General features: G+C 46.5%; 1 protein-coding gene across 3 annotated transcripts in view; it reads right to left on the bottom strand.

The window, feature by feature from the left end:
- LOC144755777 (butyrophilin subfamily 1 member A1-like) overlaps nt 1–25,890 on the bottom strand; it is a 369,747-nt gene extending 343,857 nt beyond the window's left edge. The window contains exon 1 of one of the 3 annotated variants that reach the window (XM_078645007.1): nt 25,650–25,890. The gene's annotated coding sequence lies outside the window, so the exon portion shown is untranslated. The remainder of the gene's footprint in view (nt 1–25,649) is intronic. The other 2 variants (XM_078645008.1, XM_078645009.1) reach the window with 2 other exon arrangements.
- Nucleotides 25,891–26,181: the final 291 nt, after the last annotated feature.

Raw genomic sequence — 26,181 nt, 5'->3', positions numbered from 1 at the left:
AGACACTCAGGCACCCATAAAGATACTCAGACAACCAATCAATCACTCATATAGACACTCATGTAGCTACCAGCTATTCACCAACCCTTGCAGTCGCTTACACACCAACTGACAGACTGATACAGACATTCACACAGTTTAGTCACTAACCCATGTGTTAGAAATGGGGGCTCTAGTTGGCAATGGTTTGCACCTTTGTCCAAATAGGGACCCTTGCTTCTAGTCAGGATAAGGGGGATACACTTCCAAAATAACCCCTGCTCACCCCCTTGGTAGCTTGGCACGAGCAGACAGGCTTATCTGAGGCAGTGTGTAAAGCATTTGTGAACACATAGAGTAACACAGTGAAAACACTACAAATGGACACCAGAACTGTTTAGAAAAATAAGTAATCTTTATCTAAACAAGGCCAAATGACAAAAATCCACAATACAGTATTACAAATAAGGTTCTTAAATGGTAAAAATAGTTCAGTTCAATTCAAGATGTAAATGTGACACTTTTCCCACAAAGTACCTTAGATACGTCACGCAAAACAAAGAAAAGGGTCGCAGGGAAGGCGATGCATCATTTCCTTGCTTAGGGGGAGGCAGCGCACCTGTTTCTTACTGCAGAGAAGGGAAGGCGATGTGTCTGTTCCTTACCAGAGAGTAGGGGATGCATCAGTTTCCAATTACGATGCGACAATATGGCGCCTCTGTGCGATGCGATGATCCGCTCTGATGCATGAACTTTTGCAGCCGCACGGCAGGAGCTATGACGATGTTCTCGGTGATGCGTCGGGACTTGGTGTAGATGCGATACGCTTCTTCCCCGTGGCTCGGCGATGCGTCGGGTCTCGGTGCGGATGCGACACACTTCTTTGTCATTGCATCGCGCTTCCAGCTCCCAGCGACAAACAGTCTCTAGAGGTCCTGAACAGCAGCAGGCGCCTCTCTGTAGCAAGGAAATTCAGGGGAGCTGATGGTGAAGTCTTTGTGTCCTTGAGACTTCAGACAGGAGGCAAGCTCAATTTCAAGCCCTTGGAGATCTTCCTCAAGATGACAAAGCAAACAGCAAAGTCCTTTTTAGGTCTCGTCCTAGGCAACGAGCATGCGTTGCATAGGAGGGGACCTAGTGCCATCGGCAGAGCTTTTTCAGCAAAGAAGTGCACTCGTTGCATTGCTTGCCATATGGTGGCACCATATAGTTGCACGCTACCGAAAGGAAACGCCCATGCCCCCTCCCACTGCTGCCACGCGGTCAATGCTTGTTGTTAGTGCGATCTCTGCACATCTCCGTTAATGCACAGACTGCCGAGATGGTCAGCGCCCACTGCATATCTTCGTAACCACAGACTTTGTAGCTGCTGGTCTGTGCCGCTGGAGATTTCTGTTAATGCACAGACTCTGTTGCCTGATGGTCTTCATCGCCTGCAGACATCATTTGATGCCTAAGTTGTCTCCCCCCCCCCGGTCTTTGTCCCCTGTGAAGCTCTGTTATTGCAGTCTCTGTCACCATTTGGTGTGCATCCACAGTCGAGCTGCATCAGTGCCCGGCCTCTGTCAGCATTTGCCCTTCACCCCTGCAGATCTCCAGTAACGCACATTGCCTGTTACCTCTACCTTGGTACCCCTGCAGAGTTCGGTTATAGCACCGTCTCTTTAGCGCTTGCTGTGAGTCTCCGGGAGAGCTTCATTAATGCCCCGTTTCTGTCACGGCTTGCCGCGTCCCGGCAAATCTACGTTAATGCCCAATCTCTGTCACTACTACCTTCCGCCTCCCTGCAGCCTTCAGTTAGTGCCCAGTTTGTCACCTGCTAACAATATAGATGTATTTGTTTACCCCAGTCTAATTAGATTCCCGAGGTATGAATAAGCGCTCTTCTTCATCTGCACCCCCCTGTACTGCTGAGGTATTCCGCTTTATCATACCTCTTATTAACCTACTGAACCGTACCATAGCCTGATGCATTTAAACACCTGTCATACACATGCACAATATTTGTTCTCCTGTCACTCATGGCGCAGTGAGCAGGGACACACGTGTGGGCATAACCGCCTCATGTAGGGCATCAGCTGCAATGACACCTAATGCCCCAAGCAATCACCAGGCACTGAGATTAAATTAAGCACTCCTTCCGCCATCTTTTTTTTGTTGCATACCCCAATTCTGCCATTCTAAGCACGGTTAATAAGAGGCACTACTGTAAGGGTACAGAGTTTAATGACCCCATAATCATACCCTAAGCTTTCAGTTTGTGACTCGAAGACCATCTCCTATGTCCACAGCAAGTGTCTTGCTCGCTTAGCCATCTGGTTGCCTTTCCAGCTGCCGAATTCCTAAAGTTGTCAAAATGATGCACACTGCTGGTCCATCCCTCCTGGTAACTAAAAAGACCATAGCACTACCTCAAGGGCAGAGGGGTATGGAGGAAGTGTCTAAGACAACAACATGGGCACCTTCCTTCAGAGATTGCTCACCTCCGCTATTTGCTGGATGCTTTTGTCAGATGTTTCAGATATCCTGTCTGAAAGTGGCCTTGATTTTGTGTCCTAGCCGAGTGCAGACAGAGAAGCTCCTGCAGGCAAATACTTCTTTGCTGAAAACAGTATCTTAGGCGCTATATTTATGGGTGTCCACTGGTGCAGGGGCAGTTGGGTGTTTAGACCCTCATGCCTCACCAGCCCCTGCAGGACAGGGAGCTGCTAATGTGTGAAAAACATTTTCTGAGGCGCTACCTTTGTGGGTGTTCACCGGTGCAGGAACTAATAGAGATTTACAGCCCTTTGCCTGCAGGGAGCGGATGCGGTCGTGAAACAGTAACATTTGTGGGCATCCATGGGTGGTGAGTGATATATATTCAGAGTCTCAGATGATAGAGATCCTGATGTGTGTTAGGCGCTACATTAGTGAGCGTTCACTGGTGCAGGCCTCATTAGTGTTTATAGCCCATTGCCTGCAAAAAGATTCTGCAGTGCTTAAAGCCGTATCCAGGGTGCTACATTTGTGGATGTCCACCAAGGTAAGTACTAATAAATGGTTAGCCCTTTTCCTGCAGAGATGTCCCTGTGCTAAAGCTGGTCCACTCTACTTTACTTTACTCCAGGCCTGGCCTCTGCTTCACTCCACTCTGCTTTACCCCGCTCCAGGCCACTCTCCTTTGCTCCACGCCACTCTACTCTACTCTACTCTACTCTACTCTACTCCACTTCACTCAATGCCACTCTGCTTTACTCCAAGCCACTTTGTTTTACTCTGCTGTACTCAATCCCTCTCCACTCCACTTTGCTTTACTCCACTCCCCTCCCCTCAGCTCAACGCCACTCTGCTGTACTCCACGCCACTCTGCTTTATTCCAATAAGTGTCAGTCTGCTTCACTCCATTACACTCTGCCTACTCAACTTTGCTTTACTCCACGCCACTCTCCTTTACTCCACGCTTCTCTGCTTTACTCCACGCCTCTGTTATATACAACTTCACTCTACGCCACTCCATGCAGCGCCACTCTACGCCACTCCACACAACACCGCTCTAAGCAACTGCACTCCCTCTACGCAATGCTGACCCACTCAGCGCAACTGCACTTCACTCTGCACCACACCACTCAGCGCATCATCAATCAATGCAGCGCCACCCACGCAATGCCACTTCTTGCACAGCCGCTGCAACTCCTTACAACACTCCACACTACCCCACTGTTGTACGCAACACCACTCCAACCAACTGCACTCCACACAATGCCACTCCACTCCACTCTACTCTTTGCAATGCCACTTCAAGCAAACACACACCACTAAATACAACACCAATCCATACAACCACACCATGCAACATTATTACAATCGACATAATACCACTCAACAACGCATAATTCAACTCCAAATAATCCCACTAAACACCACATAATTCAGCTCCACCTAATTACACACTACTCAATACAACATAAATACACCCCACATAAATCCACTCGATGCCACAGAACAGTCCACATGAAAACACTCTAAACCTTGCCACATAATGCCACTTAACATAATTTCACTCTATGCCACACTGTTCCAAGCCACACAGTTCAACTCCACACAAATTCATTTCACACCACATAATTAAAAAATATATTCCACCCCACAACACAATTCAACTACACACCACATATATTCAATTTACAACACAAAATTCAATATCATACCATACAATCAGAACACTAAATAATTAACTCCACTACATAACACTCCACAACACAAAATACCATTCATCATAAGTACATTTCATTACACACAATCCCACCCCACATAATTCCAATACACTCAAAAACACATAATTACTATCTACATAATACAACTGCACACCATGCCACATAATTCCACTACACAAATCCACTCTACACCAATTCCATACCACATAAAGCCACAACTAACAATTCCAATCCAACCCGCATAATTCCACTAGCCAACACCTACATCCACTCCAATCCAGAACATATAGGTAAAAGACATTTACAATGCCAATGGTTCTAACATTTTCTTTTTTTAACACCCAAACACACAGATCAGAAGCTTAGATCCTACCTATTTCTGCTTTTTCGTCATCAAACAGGTAAAGCTATCTATACAGTTTATCACCACACAATTCAACTCCACACATTTGCAATCCACACCACATATTTGTACATCAAACTGCATAATACAAATCTACCACAAAATTGCACAACACACCATACATACATCTAATCCACACCACACAATTCCATACCGTGCCTCACACTTCAACAGCACACCATATAATTAAACGCAACTACATAGCACTCCACAACATAAAATACCATTCCACATAATTACACTCCATAACACACTTTCTCACTCCACATAATTCCAGTACACTCAATACCACATATTTACTATTCATATAATTCCATTGCACACTATTCCACATAACTTCATAAACCCAAGCCACACCACACCACACCACACCTAGGTCGGAGGCAAGGTCTTCCTACCTGCTGCTAGCATAGAGTACATGGTATGAGACTTCTGGCCAGTGTGCTCTTGATCTATCATCAGAAGGGTGTCAGTGAAATGCGCCGCCACTGAATATGAAGGAAGTAGCGTTTTCTGTTAATCACGTGCTGACACTGGAAGTGTGAACCAGTGAAGTTGGGTTGCACAGTTGGCCACATGATCTACAAGCAAATATGTTCATTAAAACATTCAAGCCTTTTTGACTGGACAAAATAAAATTCAGTTATTCATTCTAAAAATAGCACATACAATTCATTGTGGTTATTGTGTGTTTGGAGATTTTTAATAGTGCACACTGTCAAGTTGTCTGAGTACACCTCATGAGCTATGTACTAATGTAGAGCATAGAGCTTGGATTTGTCTGTCAATTTCGTTCAGATTTTTAAGTTGGTTTCGGTCATGTCCAGGAGCCAATCAGATGGTTCAAACCCAGCTTCCGCAGTCTAGGTGGTTAGAAGGGTGGATAATCAAATTACTGATGGGGAGAAAAGCTATAGTACAGTATGCCCACAACTCGTGTGCATGTCGATAATCATGTGAATGCTGTAGGATCCTGCCTGCTGTTAATTTTTAGGTCAAGCCTAGGCAGCACATGTGCTGCTGAGAGGCATGCAGCATGGCTTTGATGCCCAGCCCACTCTCCGCCCATATTTGTCATTGGCTTGTGTCATTGTCCTTCGTAAACACTGGCTCGCGTATTGTTATTAGGCTTGTTAGTCCCTCCTTGGTACCGCCATGTCTGCATTTATAAGCTCTGATGGCGACTGGCCCTTTTATTTCTGTTACAATACGGTAGGGTTCATTTAGTCTGTAAGCACTCTTTTGTTTAATGGGTTTCTCCTACTGCATGCATGACGTGCTTTCCTCGCCATGCGCGCTTTTACTTTCAAGCAGCCATGGACAATGGCAGTCGCTTCTTTGAAATGAAATGCATCTCGGTTTTATAAGAGTTTGAGCTATTGGCATTGTAAATGACAAAGGCTCAAACTCTCATAAATGCAAAACCTATTGCATTGCAATGCTTGTTCTCCTTTCCTTGGCAACAAGTAACCACTGCAGGCCAACCCCAAACAGGAAACAGCACAGGGGCAGTAATCCTCCTTCAGCTTCTCCGGTTTATTCTCCTCGGCAAAGGTTCCTCTTGATTTCCCAGAAGTGATCTAAAAGTCTGGGGTCTGGGTCCCCCTTTTTACACAGACAAATCTTTTGCCCCTGAAGGCAGAGTGTCTGTACCCAGCCAAAACAAGTTCTGTCCTCTCTGGTGCAGCTTCCTGGCAGGCGGTGGGGACAGCATTGTTGAAAGCAGACCTGGCCCAGGCAGATAAAAGGAAATCTCCTCCCCTACTCTAAATTCAACCCAGGTCCCATTCAGCCCAGCTCTGACTCATCAAACTGCTGGAGCCGCAGCACAGAATGTTAAATTCAGCCACACTAAAAGATTCACTTTAACATTCTGAGTTCAGGCATACTAAACTTTATTTTCCTATCTTGTTCCCTGGGTCAGTTATGTTTATAAGATGTTATATTCAAACTGCCCATTCTGGCCTATGAGAACAGCTGGCAATAGTGAAAAACGAAAATTGGCAGTATTTCACTATAAGGACATGCCACACATATCAGGCATGTCCTACCTTTCAAATACAATGCACCCTGCCCACTGTGGTACCTTGTGCCTACCTTAGTGGTGACTAACGTGCAGAAAAGGGAAGGTTTAGGGACTGCCAAGTGGGTGCACTTGCCAAGTCGACATGGCAGTCCCAGACTGCACACAGGCTCTGCAATGGAAGGCCTGAGCCACATTTTACAAGCTGCTTCTGTGGGTGGCACAATCAGTGCTGCAAGCCCACCAGCAGCATTTGATTTACAGGACCAGGGCACACATGGTCTGTACAAGGGTCTGAAAAGTAAATGAAATAAGACCCTTGTACAATCATGGAATTACTAATCCATACCACAATTTACAAAAGAAAGCATATGCATTTTAGCACTGATCAGCAGTGGTAAAGTGCCCAGAGTCATAAAACCACCAACAACAGGTCTGAATAAATTCAGGAGAGAGGCAATAGTTCAGGGATGACCCTGCAAAAAGGGCTAAGCCCAACACCATGCATTCAGTAAGACATGTTTAATCACTCATTCATACAGTCAGTCACGTATCTACTAAATCATCAATTCAGACACTTATACACCCACTCATTCTTCAATACACCTTGATATATATATATATATATATATATATATATATATATAAGATCATGATTGCGTTACGCGATCGAAACACGTCATGGCAGTCACTATGGCTGAGCAACATTGGAGTTTATAATTTATGCAAATTAAAGCACAGCACTGCGGAAAGGAATAGTTGGAGTTGTGCATTACTGCAGCATGAAAGTGATCCATACCTGGGTTATCCCGTTGAGCAACACAGACGGGCCAGGAGTTATATATAAAAAAGAAGGAGAGAACTATCGGCAGTTCTCAGGTTTAGGTGGAAAGCAGCTCCTGTTAGAGCACTCTCAACACCAGCGACACTCTAGATCTGCTCACCTCAAATGTCTGGTTTTCTATCAAAGTCTTTAAGCATAGGATTAGCACAGTGCCATCCACGCCGAGATGGAATATATTTTTTAAACTTTACAGAAACAGTCACTGGATTATGTCATTAGTGATGTCATCAGTGATGTCACTGACCACGTCATGAATGATGTAATATGCAACTTCATCAGCAATGCATTAAAGGGGGCGCGAGTTATAGTTAGCTCAACTAACTAGAACTGCCACATTTCTCTGGTTTTGTACAAGTTAAATGTCCAACTAACTAGAACATCCCTGAAACCTGTTTTTTCAGTGAATTTCAAAGGTTTTTTAAATGCTAATTTCTAACTATAACGTCCCTGAAACCTATGGTTTTTTCAGAGAATATATATATATATATATATATGTGTGTGTGTGTGTGTGTGCCGGTGTGTGTGTGTGTGCCTAGGCCCTTCTCAGCAGCTTGCTAAACCCATTGCCCCTGCTAGCGTTGCCAATGCCAGTAGCAACACAACTACTCACCATCACCAGAGGTCAAAGTGGGCGGGTTCTGAGGAGCACGACATGCCAATACTTTTTTTTATAGCTAGAACAGTCCCCCTACTTCTTGGGCAAAGAGATTCATCCAGGGACGGTTAATTGTGATAGCCGATATGCCTCAACTGAAATGGAACTGTAGGATTCTGATGTGCTTTGAAGCTGAGGGAGGGACAGGCAGTTAAACAAGCAGCTTCCTGTCAGGGTTTCTGCAGAATGGAAGAAATGCAAATGTGTGCAATAGTTGACCTGCAAACGTAAAGGCTGCTTGAAAGGTAGTATTGACTTTCATTTTTGGAGTCGCTTCAAGCTAGTGAGGACAAAAAAAGTATTCTTTTTGAGGGGTACAGTAAGGTGAGCTGTGGGGTGCCTGCTTTAGGATACCTATAGAAATGCTTGCACTATGTGCAGTGTGCATATTATTAAAATCTATAGTTTGAAAACACTTTTCTACCTTGAATCTAAATCTTTTTTTGCATTTTGTGGCAGCCTACCTTACCGTGTGTGTAATGCAAAGTTAAAATAATGATTTATTCACAGTGTTTTCTGTCACAGGCTGGAACCTCATAGTAGTAAAAATACAAACATTTCCTGTAGGTGACAGGCCAACATAAACTGTTACAGCATATTTTGTTCTTTTTATCCATGCTTTTTACCCCTTCCCCCATGCTCATTTGACCTGGTCTCATTTCACTCAGATCACAGTTCCCATACTTTTTTTTTTAATGTACTTTGACCAGTGACCATCATAATCCTAAAAGTGTGACTTCTGAATTATTCCAGGCCACTACAGCCATAACAATGGCCTTGGAGGCAGGTATGTTTTACTTTTAATGAATATTGCATTATTAAACACTCTGTTGTGCACATCTCAAAAGCTGAACACACAGTGCCTCCATGTGGTGGACTGCCACAAGTAACAATGATGAGAATTAAGAGCTGGTGTCAAGCACTGGCAAACAGAACTGGTTATATTGCTCCCATCTATGTTATATTTTGTAATTACATATTTGGCTTATTTGTAGATCTATGTAGCATAATTTAGGTAATTTCTGTGATGCACAAAAAGAAAGAATTCAGGCTTCAGACAACAATTTATTTGCAAGCTCGGCTCGGGCTTTGGCTCTTACAGTGAAATCGGACTACTGGCTCTGCTTTTTATTTGAATTCTCTGGCTTGCCCGCCTCTACATTTGAGCACTACTGTGGGTTTCAAGTACGGTAGACAAGAATCGCAGTTACTTCAAGCAAATAATGTAAATGGTTATCAGCAAATGACAAAAAAAATTGGAAATACTGCTGTGGTCTGTTATTACAATTTGAGAGCGGCATATGATTTATATATGTGAAGTAACACTTTCCCATACATTATAAGGTTAATCCAGTTCTCCTTGTTGTTTAAACTGCAGCTTCATTAATGCTCTGTGACCGGTATTTGACCGTGGCTGCTGGCAGCGATCAATATGACGTCAGAAGGCAGCTGTAAGAAGTTAATGCCTGGATACTTACCAGTAATTTTGATTACTCAGAGTCCATGTCTTCCTCGTCATACGCCTTATGTATGAGTTTATCTCTCCCCATGCAGATCATTATCACCAAACTTGACTTTTCCTTCCCAATCCAATATGGGCCTCATCCAAAGGAGTACAAATATGACGCATCCAGGAAGGCACTCAGGACTGTGAGGAGGAAGACATGGACTCGGAGTAATGAAAATTACCGGTAAGTAACAGGGCATTACTTTCTTGTCTGTCTTCCTCAAACACGACAGTATAGCAAAAACAAGTGTATTTAATGCAATGACCCAAATACTTTACACTGCAAGAGGACCCACCGAACTCAAAATAGCAGAACCACATACATCTCCACCTAATTGCAATCGGTAATGGGTCATAAAAGTGTGAGGCAAAGCACAAGTGTCAGCAAAGCAAATGTCACAAATGTAAGTTCCCTTAAATTCTGCCCAGGAGACAGAAACACCCTAAGCAGAACCCAAAGATAGACACCAGAACAGGTTGATCAGATAAAGAATATGAATGTGAAATGGCCAGTTTAATTCAACAGGATAAGGGAGAGAGGAAGCAGTCTTGAGACTCCTTTTGCCAGACCATGGGAGACAAACCGCATCAGAACTGCTAAACCAATCAATGAGCTTCAAATAAACAGAAAAAGCATGATGGACATCAAGAAAATGCAAGGGCATATCGTCAGACACAGGAGTCGGACAAAAGGTAGATAAAACAATCCCAGAATCCTAATTAAAAAGAGGAATCCGCTTTTGGGAGTAAGGACTGACTAGGACGCAGCACCACCTTATCTGGAAAATAACAAAGGAATGGACGGTAGGAAAACAAAGCCCCAATCTTCCCCACCCGTCTTCCAAAAGTAATGACCACCAGAAACATAACCTTGGCTGAAAGAAACTTGAAGTCAGCGGACTCCAAAGGCTCAAACTGAACACTCTGCAAATGTAGCAGAACCAGCAGCAAGTCCCAAAGTGGCACAGGGGAATGAATAACAGGATGCCTTAGAAAACAACAACGCAGTAAGTGACCCACCAGAGGGGCAACAGACAGAACAAGCATTTGCAATGCAATAGGTCTCGCATTAGGAAAGTTTGAGCTATTGGTCTTGTAAATGACAATTCTTTTATTTATGTATTGGTTTTGAAAATAGCTAAATTAATAGCTTTGTTATTTACAATGCCAATAGTTCTAACTTTCGCAAATGTGACCCCTATAACCTGGGGTTGCGCTGAGTGATGCGGCGGTGGTGGTGCTGAGTGGTGCTAACACACAACCTAACACACAAATGTCCGTAAATTTCCCAAAAAATGACTGACTCGACCCCAGCCCTGGTGTACTTTCCGAGGCAGTAGTCTGTCACACAATATCCCCGTTTCCTAACAGGCTAGTGGGTTACAGGCCTTTCGCTAGCCAGTGTCTTAGACGAAAACGTCTTATGACGCTATGAGGTCCCTAAGCGAGAAAGGGCCTTGCCTCGGGCTCCATGGCCTACGGAGCAGGGGCCAGGGACGGTAATGACCAACTGTGTACACAGTCCCTTGTGAGAAAGAAATCATTAACAAGCTAAAGCCCTACAGGTTTTATTTGGAAGAATCTGCGTTCAAACAGGACTGCGCTAAATCGTGTTTACAATGCATGGATAAGATTCAATGCAAGCATCTCCGGGCAGCGGTGCAGTCCTCCGAGACGTGTGACGTCGCGCCTTCATCTCGAGACGCTTAGCGCAAGCGCTCACATTCTATCTGGCATCCTCTGCTCGTTCTGAGCGGTGCGTGAAGATATGGGTTACAGGGAACTTGGATCGGGAGGGTGCACGGAGATGCTTTCTATAGGCCACCGGGAGCTTTATGTTCAAAGGTATAACGTTGTCTAACACATCAGTGTGTGAGACTGCAAAGGATCTTTGTGCAATGTATAAAAGCCTTTTTGGGAGTGGGATAGAGGTTTCCAACTCACAAAATGGCATTTGCAAAATAGGAAACTTAAAAATAAAAATACAAAAAAATAACTACACAATAAAGTGATGCGACTGTAGCATGGAGGTCTGCTGCCCCTAACAGTACTTCTTCTCTGCATTCACAGGAAGCTGCAAAATTCCTCCTGCTCATTAATATTCATGAGGCAGGAAACTGTGTGACCTACTGCAAATATCCATGTATCCATTTTCCATGCTACGATTTAATACATCTAATGCATCGCATAATGCTGGTCAGGTTGCAATTTATCAGTGTGCAATCATGCTAGTTCGCGACTTGCCCAATAATAGATCAAGCACATGTTTAACCTATTAAATTTGAGCCCCCTGTTAACACATCTTAGTCATGCATCCCTCCTAATCTTGGAGAGTATAATGCCCCCAGAACCCAAACTTATAGTATGGTGGTCGCAAGAACTCATGGCATGTTACTCTGAGACTCCTCCCTGCTTATGCATGATAACACATTAGCACGTAGCTCTAGTCTTGCTAAACATAGATATCATTTACCTGTTTACATAGTACAGGGTCCTATTGTTGTGAGTTTTCTAATCTGAACCTTTCAGACCTTCTTATTGTTCAGTTCTACCTAAAAACGTGGATGAGGAGTTTCATTATATTGTATGGTTATGGGCTCAAATAACATCATTTATTGCTACCAATTGTTTTTATATTTACCATCTCTTGGTAGTTCTTTATTTGTTGGAAGCCGCCTCTCATTTATCTAAACACCTGTTTGTCACACTTTACTTCCTATAAGAAAAAGGGACAAGCTCACCCTCAGCTCTAGTCTAAATGCTGAACTCGTTTTCTATCATTTATCAGACTATTAGTTTTTAGCTTTTGTTTTGTATTACTGTGTTTATATGTGGTCCAATGGTGGGTCTTCTATTAAATTAATGCCCCTCTGTCTTGGGTTAAAAACATTATACTTTTCAGTTATCTGCAAATATAGGAAAAAAGAAATTCGGTCTGTGAAATGGTCCACACAAGTAAGACTCAGCGTTGTTGGTTAATGTGCCATCAATCTCACCTATCTCGCAATGGGTTGCACGTTGTTAAATGCTCGGGTCTGGGGTGGGTATTGTTAGCTGGCTTTATCCTGGAGCAATGAGAAACGAATACGCGGGATCAGTCTTCGATTTGTAAAAAATATATGGACATTAGCGCTCTACTAGTTAGAAGGGGGGCTATCCTCACCTCGAATTTTCCAGTTTCGATTTTCCGCACCCCGCGCTGTCTACAGAGGTCCTCTGGAGCACCGACCGCCTCCCGTGGGAGTTGAAAAGGGACGTACTGCACTGCTGCAGCTTTATTTAAACCCCTCTTCTATTCGTTAATTGTTTCCAGGTGCGGCTTATTTTCAGTGTTGGCGATTTAATCTGTATTTGTACAGAGTTATCGCCGGGAATTCCCGTAGTGAGTTTCAAGCCTCACTATCGGTTTTGGCCATTTTACTGTTCAAGCCTCGTTCTAGGAACCGCATGTTTTGCGTTCCACACCTCCCTTGTGTTTCATGGCTCGTTTTTTTTGGATTTACACAAAAAGCTTTACGATGTTCTGATGATTAAGCAAAGTAGCGTGTGCACTAAAAAGTTCACACTGCCTCTATAGACAGTGGCGCTGCTGCCATTATGTTAAAGCACCGAACAGGGTGCTTGTAAAACTAGCAACACAAAACAGAAACAGAAAGCAGCCCGGGCTGAGTGAGAGGGCGGGGGCTGCCCGCGCATACGCGCTCCGAGCCCCGGCGCCAAAGCGGAGTGCGGCATCTGAAGTCCCGGGTCCCAGGAGGGGGCCCGGGTGAAGACCAGCGCTGCGGAGGAGACACGGAACACGCCGAAAGAGCCCGGTGAGTGGTAGGGGGGGGGGTGTACGCGCGTGTGTCTGTTCGAGTGTGTGTGTCTGTGCGTGTGTCTGTCTGTGTGCACGGGGGTCTGTTTAAGGGGGGGTGCGTGTGTGTATGCAGTGTGTGTGTGCCTGTGTATGCGTGTGGCTGTGTATGTGCGCATGCGTGAGTGTGGCTGTGTGAGTGTGTTTGCGCATGGGAATATGAGGCACGAGAGGGGCATGGCGCCGTGCGCGCCCACGAGATGAAATCTGCGCTCGTGCCCCTCTCGTGTCTACATTCCTAAATACGGCTGACAATAGGTCTTTCGCTACGCTCGACCTAAAAACCATGCCATGAAGCCTGAACAGCGACCCACTAACTACAGAGGGTTCACACGGCCAAACCCAGCTGAAAACAGTCCTGAAGGAACTCTGATACTGCAGTTGGATCAAAAGAGGAAGATACAAACTTCTGTCCCAACACCAGATGGAAAAAGTCCTCCAATGACTGTCATTAGGGTTTATGGAAGCCAGTCGTCGGAACTGCTGTATCAGCTCCACGACATCCAAAGAACATCCTTGTTAAAAGGATGCCGGACCGCAAGCCTCAACCTTCGAAGCTTGTCCATTGGAATAAGTGTCTGACGCTGCAGGGAAGGATGGATTGGCAAAACCCAATGGGGTCAGATCGACAGATGGAGAAGACTAGGGAAGCAAGGGCACCTTGTCCAAGCTGGGGTAAACAACAGAATCTCGGACTGGTCCTGCACCACCTTCTGAACCCCAACCCCCCTCCCTCCCGGGAAAAGAGGGGTGGTGGAAAACAATAAAGGAGGCCCCTGGGCCAGGGAACAGCCAGAGCATCCATCGCCCAAGCTCTTGGGGATGGGACCAGACTGCAAAATGGGGAATGAGGGCGTTCTCTGTTGCACATAAATCCAGCCACGGGTGACTGAATTGAAGAAGAAGGGATTCAAAAAACATCAGATCCAGACACATTGTCACATAGGACGGAAACCTAACTGCAGAAAGAGCAGGAGATGGGATTTGGCCCAAAGGCAAAGCATCCGGGAAAGGAAAAATAGAGAGGAACACAGGATGACCTGCCGATTCAGATAGGAGCGGACAATCGGATTCCCTTCTATACACACTGCAGTGGCAACCACAGAGGACATAAAAGCAAGTCCTTCAGAACTGCAGCCAGCTCTTTACAATTTGAAGACTGACGAGCCTCTATCTGATTCCACCACCCCTATGCCGCAAAATCCCCCAGAGTAGCACCCCATCCTATCACACCGTTATCGGTCGTGAGAACCAGAAAAGGAAAGGGTACAAACGAGAAACCTCTACTCTGATGAGCCGGGTCCAACCACCACTGGAGATCCATGTGGATCTGAGGATTCACTGGAACCAGTGTCTTGTACTCCAGAGACAACTGGTTTCAATACCTCAGGAGATGGTGAACAAGGGGGTTACAGGTGCAACCTCCTCCAGGGGATAAGGGCCAACGCAGATGACAACTACCCTTGATTGTGGAGACATGTTCTTGCAGATGTCGAAGGGTGAAGAAAGAAAAAGGACAAATAACTGTGGAGACTAACGCAATGCTCTTCCAACATAAACACCTCCCCCAAGTACATCCTGAAGCAGGCTCCAATGAAAAGGAGATCCTGAGATGGATGGACCTTTGATTTCTTCCAATTGATCAAGAAGCCGTACTCCTGCAACAGATTGGTCCCCTGGTGAGCCTCCAACTGGGCCTTTGAAAAAGAACAAGAGGCAATCAGCCAGTCATCCAAATAATGGAAGAGTTGCACACTTTCAGAATGTAAAATACCCACCAACTGTGCTAATAGCTTTGTGAACAGGCTTGGTACTGCAGCAAACCCATAAGGTAGGACCCAGAACTGGTAGTGGTTGCTCTGGACATCAAATCGGAATAACTTCTCGTGAGACAGATGTACAGGAACGTGGAGGTAGGCATCTATGATGAAGTCGATGGAGGGCAGGTACCCGCCCTTCCGTAAGAGAGGTAGAATCACCTGAAGGTTATCAAATGTGATATCCAAGACAAACCAAACCTGTTGCTTCATCAAAATCACAAGGGCTGAGAAATCCACACCCTCCTGACCCTTTTCTGCCAAATAATGGAATTTCTTAAGGAGGGACTGAATTGAATAAGTAGAGTAGTCATTCGAACGGACCGTAAAGTTTGAAGCCACATAGGCCTGTTTCACTGGCCCTTCCATCTTCTTGTTCACTAGATCAGATGGTAAAGCCTCTTCCAACACTACAGCTCCCTGGGTGGACAGCCCAGCCAAGATGTTGTCAATCTTCACAGCGGCTGGGAACGCCTCCGAAAATGTATCCACAAGATATTTTTTTAACATGAAGCGAGAAAAAACTGTTTTTCAACATCTTTCAATTCATTTGCAAAGACACAACAAAGGTAAGCGTGTAAGGGTAAAGATGCGGGCTCCGCATGCTGATATTGCAAAAAAAGTAATCAGCCGGAGCCTGAATAGAAGAATTAAACCCCAAATTATAACACCCATGCTGCATGATCTCAGCCAAATCTGCGCCCTACAAAAAGGCCTTTAGCAGGAAGGGCTCCCTTCCGGGCCTGAAACAAAGCCTCCCCGCCGCTGCAACAATGGCCTGGAGATTTAGGGTCATAGCAACTTCTGCAGGTGGCCCCGCCACCAAGGGATTATCCTCTGAATCACTGATCATCAGAGGAGCCCACAACATCACATCATGATTTGAAACTCTGCGTTTCAATGTAAATGTCATGAATATGAAGAATTACTAACACCTGCTAAATGCGAGTGTCCAAAACAGGTGTACTTAATCTACTGGATTCAAGATAGCCTGGCTGATGAGGATTATGAATCCGAAACCGGTCGCAGGATGCTTGTTTCCGGTCCAGGAAAGACATGGCTTGGCAGTTCGGGCTGGACTGTTCCCATGAGGCACAGGGTCAGACTGATTTGCATATAGCCATGTCTGAACTGGGGTGGCCGAGTGAGCTAAAGAATGGTGATGGATTAAACCCAGATCAGTTGACTGGGGGTGAGTGTTTGATTTGCTCAAGCGCTCCGTCCATCATCCCCTTTTGTATCGCTTTTTTCGCCCTAAGTGTGGCAGGGTATGCTCAGACGCGAGTCCCTTGCTCACTTGGCCACTGGATTCAAGATAGCCTGGCTGATGAGGATTATGAATCCGAAACCGGTCCCAGGATGCTTGTTTCCGGTCCAGGAAAGACATGGCTTGGCAGTTCGGGCTGGACTGTTCCCATGAGGCACAGGGTCAGACTGATTTGCATATAGCCATGTCTGAACTGGGGTGGCCGAGTGAGCTAAAGAATGGTGATGGATTAAACCCAGATCAGTTGACTGGGGGTGAGTGTTTGATTTGCTCAAGCGCTCCGTCCATCATCCCCTTTTGTATTGCGTACTTAATCTACTGACAATATGGGCGCCCTTCGACTGAATGACTATGAGCTGCTACTAGTACTAGAAATGTTCTAGGAAAAAAAGGCAATTCAGACTATCAAGGAACCGATGGAGCGCTCGGAAACAATGTAAAAAAAAGAAATCGGACTAGCATAAAGATAACTAATTACCTTTCGAAAATGGCTTGTTGTCAGTGCTCAAGAGGCTTGATGCATAGCGGCTTCCGAGGATACATGGCAAGGGCGAACTACATCATGGGTGCAGAGTATGTGATAATGGCTATGAGGGGGTTAAGGAAGGGAGTTCCTACACACGACCCCCAAACATGCAGTTCGATCTTGATAGAAAACATGCTCTAATGAAGGCCTGCACAAGCCACCCATTTTGTTCGTCATAACAATAAAGCCCACTAACTACTTGTCTCGCAGGTTTTAGTCCGGGCTTTTTAAAAGGGACTCCGGTGGGCAATGCTGCTCCCAAATGGTCCTCGGAGGATTGGGAACGCCGGCGTTCAGGAGGGATAACACCCACGTGTTTTAAGGCTAAATGTGGCGATTGCTGCTAGCTAGCAGACCTGGTATACTTGGATGGAGGCAATTCCTATTGCCATATTAGACTGTATATGTGGCTCCCATGTGGAGGCGGTTGAATGCTGGCTAGGTGCTGACATAGAGACATACCGCTCAAAAGTGGGTGGAAGAAGGGTACATACAGGAAAAGGATATTTGTCTTACTAAACAGAACAGAGATAGGATGTATTTGATGGCTCTTTGTAAATCCGGCACAAGAGTCTGTGTCTAACAAGAGCAACAAAAGGAAATAGAATGCTGCAGCCAAAAGAAACGGAGAAACAGTAAATGGCAAGCATAGGAACCAATGGAAAGAAAGCGGGTGGGTGGTAAGACCATTACACACACCACATTACAGGCACGTATAAACAGGGAAATGTAAAAATAAAAAATAACAATCAAACATCCTCAAGCCCGTCACAATGTAAAAATAAAAATGAAGGAAAAGTCAAGTTTGGTGATCATGGTGTGCATGGGAAGAGATAAACTCATAGGTAAGGACTGTGAAAGGAAGACAGACAAGGAGATAATAATCTTTAGAGATATACCAAAGGCCATACATGGCTACTGCACTACACTCTGGGGGTGCCTAATTAGTGGGCTAATACGTCCATCATAGGACCTGCATTTGACCTCATGGTGCTAAAAGGGCTTCAGCCACCCCACCCCAACAACCGTTGTGTGTCTCAGCCCGGACTGCTGCAGCTTGAGCTGCTGTGGGCTCGGCTGGGCAGTGTCTGGAGTCTTATCTCCGGCACGCCTGTATTTTTCACAGGTATTAAAAGACAATTTACATACCTTTGTAAACTGGTAACAGAAGCTTATTTTTTTTTCTGTACAACATGCTGTGTTACTTTAAGTGTTTGGGAATATACCCTCCATTCAGACAACTCACTCCTCATTCTCGCCCATCACGTTCATGCTCACCCTGTACTCGCAGCAATCACAATGCACTCACACTGATCACCATGCACTCAAAGTGATCATTCTGCACTCACAATGCACTTGTGCTGTTTACCCTGTACCTCACCCTGAGGTCACACCAGCACACTACTCACCCTGCACTCATGTGATACTTCAATCACCTATCCCCCTCACTGCTCAATCGGCAATCTCACTCAAACAAGTCCATCACTAACTATGCATTAATTCGTCCCACTCTGCACCCAAATTCATATGGCCACCTCACTCGCCCTACAGTCACTCCTCTTACCCTACTCTCAAACTTTCGCATTGCTCACCGTCCAGTCACCTGGGCACTCCTGCCACCCACACAGCGCAGAGGGTTAATGTGCCTGCTACAAAGAATGTGTACCATGCAGATCACAGAACTGAGTGTGAGTGAACTATGAGTAGCGCTAAAAAAAAGTTAAATGTTTGTCACAAAGGTGCTATAGAGAGATGAGGTGTATTGTTGGTGCATGGTAGTGAGGGAATTTAATGGAGGAGGAAATGGGGTGCCAAAAAACACTGTTGCACCATGTGCCACAGTGCTAGGGCCAGCCCTGACTGGTAGGGTGACCAACTGTCCGTAAATTTCACAGACAGTCTGTAATTTGGACCTCATGTCCGTTGTTCGTGAGGATCCTTTTTACAGACGCCTTTTGTCCGTAATTCTGGGCCATGCAGGGAGCAGAACTGTTCCCTGTCAGAGGCCTCAGCTTTCTGATGGGCCACCTCGCTCCTTGGAGCACAGGAGCAGCCCCACCCTGCCCTTTGTCATTCTGTATGCAGCTGATTGCCACAGAACATACAGAATGACAATTAGTCAGTCTGGGCTGTGAAAGCATGTGGTGGCCTCCTCCTGCCCCCTTCTGGGCAGGACATTCTGTCACATTGAAGTGCAAAAACGCCCAGGGTGCTGCTGTGTGAGAGTCCAGTTAATCAAAGGAAGGCGGTGAATGGAGTTCAAAGGAACGGGTTAAAGTTCTTTCAGAGTCTCATCATTTTAGAACTGGCGCATTTTCAATATTATATTCAAGGAAGCCATGGTTGCTGCTTTTTTAGGTCGAGGACCTAAAGGCTGCGCTTGCGCAGTCTCCGGTCGGAGATTTAATGTTTTTGAGTACAGGGCTTGAACCCGCCTCTGTCCTCCATCTCTCTCTTCCATTGGCTGGCTTCCTAAACGGAGGCCAGCCATTGGAGGAGAGGGGCATCACTCCAATCAAGCCCCGTCTCTTTCGGATTCAGGGACGTGTTTTTGCCGTTCTTTCCACCTGTGACGTCATCTGTCACTCAGAACGCCAAAACACGCCCCGATTCCGAGAATTTCGGAAGCTTGCGGCGGCCATTTATTTTTGTGAGAAACAGCTCAGATGTTCGGTCTTGTTCATTCTGTGTTTAGTGCTTAAGGAGACCCAAGCTTTCACAATCTCCGATTTATCTATTATAGAAGACAAACACGCTGACAGCCTTGTATCAGTCTCGACACCAAAACTCGTCAGGGAACGAATAAGAAGGCATATGTCTCCCGGGGGCACCAAAGAGATCATTCTGAAGTATGACGTGGCCACACAACTTTTATTTTAGAATGGACTACAAATCCCGCCTTCTTCTCAGCCTATTCCGAAACTCCTCACTTTGATGAGGGCTCCAATACAACCTATGAGAGTCCGCGTCTGCCTGCAGCCTATAAATACTCATTTCCGCTGTTGTGAGGTCTTCCGAGCCTATCGAGGCTCTCGGGTCTGTAGATCCCGTTATTCCACTCTATAAGATGTCTGCTCGTCTCGCATTTCCTTTGGCGCTCTGTGTGTCCGTCGTCCTATTGCTGACAGTTGCCTCCGAAACTCAGCGCCGCAAAAAGAAGGACATCCGAGACATTCAACAAAATCACGCGCAAGCATGCTGGCTCGGTGCCGTTGAAGTAAGACAAGGAGTTTCGATTATTAGGTTTAAATTATTTTGCCGCCAGAACGAGTACCGTTAGGCGCTTTAAATCCATGTTAAATCTTTCATTACGTCAACATTTCCAGCATGGTTAGGCATGATCACTACTGGACGTTAAACCTAATTCTACATCGTAAAACACACTGAAAAAAATAGAACTTATTACCATGCGACTCCTTCTAGGACAGTGGTAAATGAAGTTATTCGGCACGATTCCAACGATCAAGCTCTAATATGTTGGTAGCATGCGATGTGACTTTTGTACTGTAGCAAAACATTTGGGAATGCACGTTTATTACTACACCTTTCCCACGTAAAATGCTTTATTAGACGGCGGTGAGTCAAGGGCCCCGCTGGGAAAGTGCTGCAGATTGAAAGCCACCGCTCGGGATTGTTTACTGTAAACCCGGCGCACAATCAGTCAGTCGGATGGAGGGTCGTGGTCGGGGATGGAGGGCGAACCGGCCGCTAATTGAGTCCCGAGCCATCCCTGGCACCCGCTGCACCTCTTGGCACACTTCGAGGCGCAATGCGCCAGAGAACCCCGAGCCGCCCTCTCGTGCTACGCTCGCTGCACCCCTTGGCACACTTCGAGGCGTCACCCACGGCTCCGCGACTCTCCCTCACTTTCTTCACACTGTGACACTTAGAGAGCGCCCTCTCTCCACGCGCTCCCCGGGCCCCCTCCTCACTTTCCTCTCCCACTATCGCAGCATGATTAATCTCCGTCCTTCCCTCCCCTGCTCTCCCACTGTCCCTCCACACCCATTAACCCGTCACGGGCTAACTGGCACCCTTTGCCCGTCTCGTGCTTTTAATGTAGCTCCCGCTTCCCTCTCCTAATCTCTTGTAACACGTTGTGAGCGCGGCCTCTCTCCAGGCTATCCTCTGCCTTGACTTCCCCTCACCCTCTGCGACGGTTCCCCCTGTTTTCATCTCCTCTTCCTCACTTCTTTCAACTCCTCCCACACTTTGACACCATGCGCGCTCTCTGCTCTTCCCCTCTTCTTTCTCTCTCCCTCTCTTTACTTCCACCACACTTTGACAGCACACCGTCACTTTCTGCTCGTCCCCTGTCCTTCCTGTTTCTCTGTTTGTCTCTCCTCGCGCTGTCACAATCTGAGAGTGCACTATCTCATCCTAATCTTTTATCTCTCCTCTCTCTTTTTACCCCAAGTTCACTGTGGGGCCCGGGCATCCTCCCAACCCCCTTTCTAGCATTTTCCCTTGCTGGTCCCCTGCACTCTCGTAACACTGTTGTCAACAAACCCCCATCAGAGTGCGACGGGACTCGTTCCTTTCCTACTGTCTCCCGACCTCCCATTCGCGACACTCTTGTCACTCCCTGGTAAAACCACTCCCCTTCACTCTCCCCCTACTCTCGTACTCTGTACCAATTCAGCCGGGCGCCCCTCTACTCCCTGCTCACGAGGCATCGTCGCCACATGACAGCCAGGGACACAGAATCTCAGAGGCTAAGAGACGCCGCATGTTTACACAGAGACACCCAGCATTCACTGGGAACAGGTCGGTCTGCTACTTGGGAGAGAGAGCTATGAAAAACATAGGGCCACAAACCGCTTTCGAGCCTTGCCTCAGAGCTATGAGAGACATGAATTCATGAATGCAATTGCACAACGCTGTGCTGCCTCAAGGCGCTGTGTGGTAGGAGAAGTGAAGGTGGTGAGTCACAAATGGATCAGAGAAGCGGAGTTGTTTACCTGCCCCCTCGCTGTGCTTGCTCTCCTGTGTGTGTATGTGGCTCTGTGTGTGTATGTGGCTCTGTGTGTGTGTGTGGCTCTGGGTGTGTGTGTGGCTCTGGGTGTGTGTGTGGCTCTGGGTGTGTGTGTGGCTCTGGGTGTGTGTGTGGCTCTGGGTGTGTGTGTGGCTCTGGGTGTGCGTGGGGCTCTGGGTGTGTGTGGGGCTCTGGGTGTGTGTGGGGCTCTGGGTGTGTGTGGGGCTCTGGGTGTGTGTAGGGCTTTGGGTGTGTGGGGCTCTGAGTGTGTGTGGGGCTCTGAGTGTGTGTGTGTGTGGGGGGGCTCTGTGTGTGTGTGGCTCTGTTTGTATGGGTGGCTCTGTGTGTGTGGGTGGCTCTGTGTGGGTGGCTCTGTATGTGTGTGTGGGTGGCTTTGTGTGTGTGGCTCTGTGTGGGTGTAAATGCAAACGGTCATGCATTTGCGAGTTATTAAGCTATTGGCATTGTAAATGACAATGCCATTTATTTAACGATTAAGCTATTGGCAATGTAAATGACAATGCCATTTATTTATGATTTTTTTTTTTTAAATGTCATGAGCAATGCAAATAGCTCTACCTTTAATAATGCCGAGACCATTGCATTGTAAATGCTTGTTATTTTATGCAACTAACAACCACTGACAAAGCCAATAGTTCTGGCTTGTTGTAGGTATAATGTTACTTGTTGTATTATATATCTGGATGCAATGATAGAAGCAAAAAAAATACCAGTCGGGCGGGCGGCACATTATACTAAGCACAAATTTTTAGCTTAGGTGTTTTAAGTCACACCCTTAATTACATCGAACACCCACTTTGGAGAGACACTCTTAGTTTTTTTTATCCCACTTCAAGCTCTGGAAACAACACCATGTCACAGTCACCTCACGTCCAGGCACTGTGCATGATGCATGACTCATGCGTTCTACCTATGTGCAAGGGCATAGTGAAATCTACCCCACCCCACCCCTTGCTTTAGGAACTACAGCGAGGGTGGAGTTCTTGATGGGTCTCTTCTGTCTGCAACTCTGCAGACAAAGGCTCAGCTCATAATTAATGTGAAAAGGTGATTAAGTAAGTAGAGGGATGGATGGATGAGTGAAATGATGGATGGATGAGTGAAAGGGTGGACGATGGGCGAGTGAATGGGTGGATGATGGCGAGTGAATGGGTGGATGGATGAAATAAATGATGAATTGATTAGTGAAAGGCTGAATCGATGGACGGATGAGCGAAAGGGTGGATGTAAGGCTGGATGAGTGAGTGAGTGAAAGGGCGGATAGATGGATTGACTGGTGAAGGAGTGAAAGGGTGGATGGATGGGAGAAAGGATGGACCACCATCTTCAGGCAGCTCGGCCTCAGCATTGTGTCCTACGGTGGCGACACCCAGCTCATCCTCTCGCTCACCAGCAACCCAGAGGACACTAGACTCAGATTCCAGGAGGGAATGAAAAAAGTGGCCACATGGATGAAAGACAGCTGCCTCAAACTCAACTCCAACAAAACCGAGGTTCTCATCTTCGGACCATGCCTTTCTGCATAGAACGACTCCTGGTGGCCTTCCGCCCTCGGACCCCCACCAACCCCTACTGACCACGCTCGGAACCTTGGCATAATCTTCGACTCCTCCCTCTCCATGAACAGCCAAATCAACGCCATCTCCTCCACCAGTTTCAACTGCCACCGGATCCTACGCAAGACTTTCAAGTGGATGCCCCAAGACTGCAGAAAGACCGCCACCCACGCACTCATCACCAGCAGGCTCGACTACGGCAACACCCTCTATGCCGGATCATCAAATCCCTACTGCGCAAACTCAAAACCATCCAAAAAGCAGCCGCCAGACTCATCCTAGGGATCCCACGCCACAAACACATGACCCCACACCTGCGAAAACTCCACTGGCTCCCCGTCGAAAAGAGGGTCACCTACAAACTACTCACCCACGCCTACAAATACCTCAACAACAGCAGACCCAAGTACCTCAACGACCGAATCAGCTTCCACGGACCCAAGAGAAACATCCGCTCAGCTAACCTCGCCCTAGCAGAGGTCCCCCGTATCCACCGAAACAGAGCTGGAGGGAGAGCTTTCTCTTACACCGCAGCCACAGCATGTAACACCCTCACAGTAGAAATAAGACGCTCACCAACCCTGCAGACCTTCAGATGGGCTCCCAAGACCTGGCTTTTCGACTGACTGGAGCAGCCCAGTTTTCCCTCCCCCAGCGCCTTGAGACCCTCACGGGTGAGTAGCACGCTTTACCAACCCCTGAATGATTGATTGATTGATGGATGGATGGGTGAAAGGATGGATAAGTGATAGGTTCAATGGATGGATTCATGAGTAGATGAGTAGCTGGATGGGTGGGTGGATGAGAGGATGAATGGCTAAGTGAAAGGGGGATGGACAGAGGAATCAAGGATGGTCCATGGATGACGGAACGGGTGAATGGGTGGAAGGATGAGTGACTGGGTGGATGAATTAGTAAGTGAAAGGATGGCTGGATAGGTAAATGGCTGGATGGATGGATGGATGGATGGATGGATGGATGGATGGATGGATAGGGTGAAAGGGTGGATGGATGGATGGATAATGGATGGATGAGAAAAAGGGTGGATGGAGAGATGGATGAGCGAAATGATGGATGGAAGGATACATGATGGATAGGTTTGTAAATGGTTGAATATGGACATGGATGGGCACACAGATGGAAGGACTGAATGAATGGTGAAAGACTGAATGATGGATGAAAGTATGATTACACCTTGAAACCCTCATTATCTTAAGCAACATTTCCTATACATTGACTTTCACATTTATATGAGTCACTGTCTCTATATAATATGTGTGTGTTGTAACTCACTCCGACACCCTGCCCTACGTACTTGGGATGAGTAGCACTGTAAAAGAAATTAAATACACATGATTGAGGGTCCCTGTGAAGATGAAGGGCACCATTGAAGGGTGGTAGCAAGGCCGGACCGGGCACCGGGTGTTTCCCAGTGAGCTGGAAGGGGGGGGCGTCTGTTACAGCAAAAAGACTTGCACATTTGCTTAAGGCTGCACGCATACTGAAAAAACATGAAGTGCACAATTGTCTTAGCCTAATATAAACGTATTTTCACTTGTACTTAAGTGGCTGTCTATTTACTTACTTATATACTATTGCGCAAGATTCTCTGATGTGTCTGTTAAACTTAACTTTTGTCCTGAATTTTGACCTCCTGTCCTGAAATTTTGTCATGAATTTTGACCATTTGTCCTGAATTTTTACAATCACTGTCTTGAATTTGCACCCAAGCCAGTTGGTCACCCTACTGGCTGGGAGTGTTAGACCTCCCCCTTCCCACCTCTCCCCCCATGTTCGGGTCTAGTTGCACACATGCTCAAATCCTGACGGGTCTACTCAATCTTTAATCCTTTTGCGATCGATAAAATGAGTACCATTGGTTAAAAATGAACATCTGTTATTCAGCGCCAAGGTAGCCTTCTGGGGTGAACGTGCGCGTTACAAATACACATTATGTAAGCGAGAAACCAGTGCAGGAGCCAAAGACAAAACCCTTCTATCTTAGAGTTCCCACGGTCACTCACCGTGTTACTTCTGAAAGATCGCCACACCTCACGGTAAGGGGAGGACGCTCCCACCGCGGCTTGTAGGGTCGACTCCTCTGTCAAAGACTTTACCATTGCCTGGAAACACCAGGGCTGTGTATTGCTCGGGGGCGTGCTACGGGCTATCACCGAGAGTCCACCCTCAACCCGGGGCTGTTTAATACTGGAGAAAGCGGCGGCTGCACCGAGAACGGAATCGAAAGCGAAAGCGTCTCTCCCTAATATGACCTGATAGGAAGCAGATGCACGTTTCATTTCCGTGGTACTAGCCTGGAGGCGTGCGTGAGGTTAAACAGATTTGTTTACTTCGATAACTGTTTGCCAAAGAGGTGAAGTAGAAAACATCCGTCAGGTTTACGATTTGTTGTCCGCCGCTTGGATTACCCGTCCAGAGCATCAGAAGCCAATGTGCAATGAATGTTGTGACGCCTCTGACATCCGACGTTAAACAGACCGACAATGGTGCTGGTCAATGTTTCATTAGGAGCAGAGTTCTTAAACTTTCTACGTT

Source organism: Lissotriton helveticus, chromosome 5_1 (genome assembly GCF_964261635.1).
Source record: "Lissotriton helveticus chromosome 5_1, aLisHel1.1, whole genome shotgun sequence".
Taxonomy (NCBI): domain Eukaryota; kingdom Metazoa; phylum Chordata; class Amphibia; order Caudata; family Salamandridae; genus Lissotriton; species Lissotriton helveticus.
This window is presented reverse-complemented; position numbering and strand designations above follow the sequence as displayed.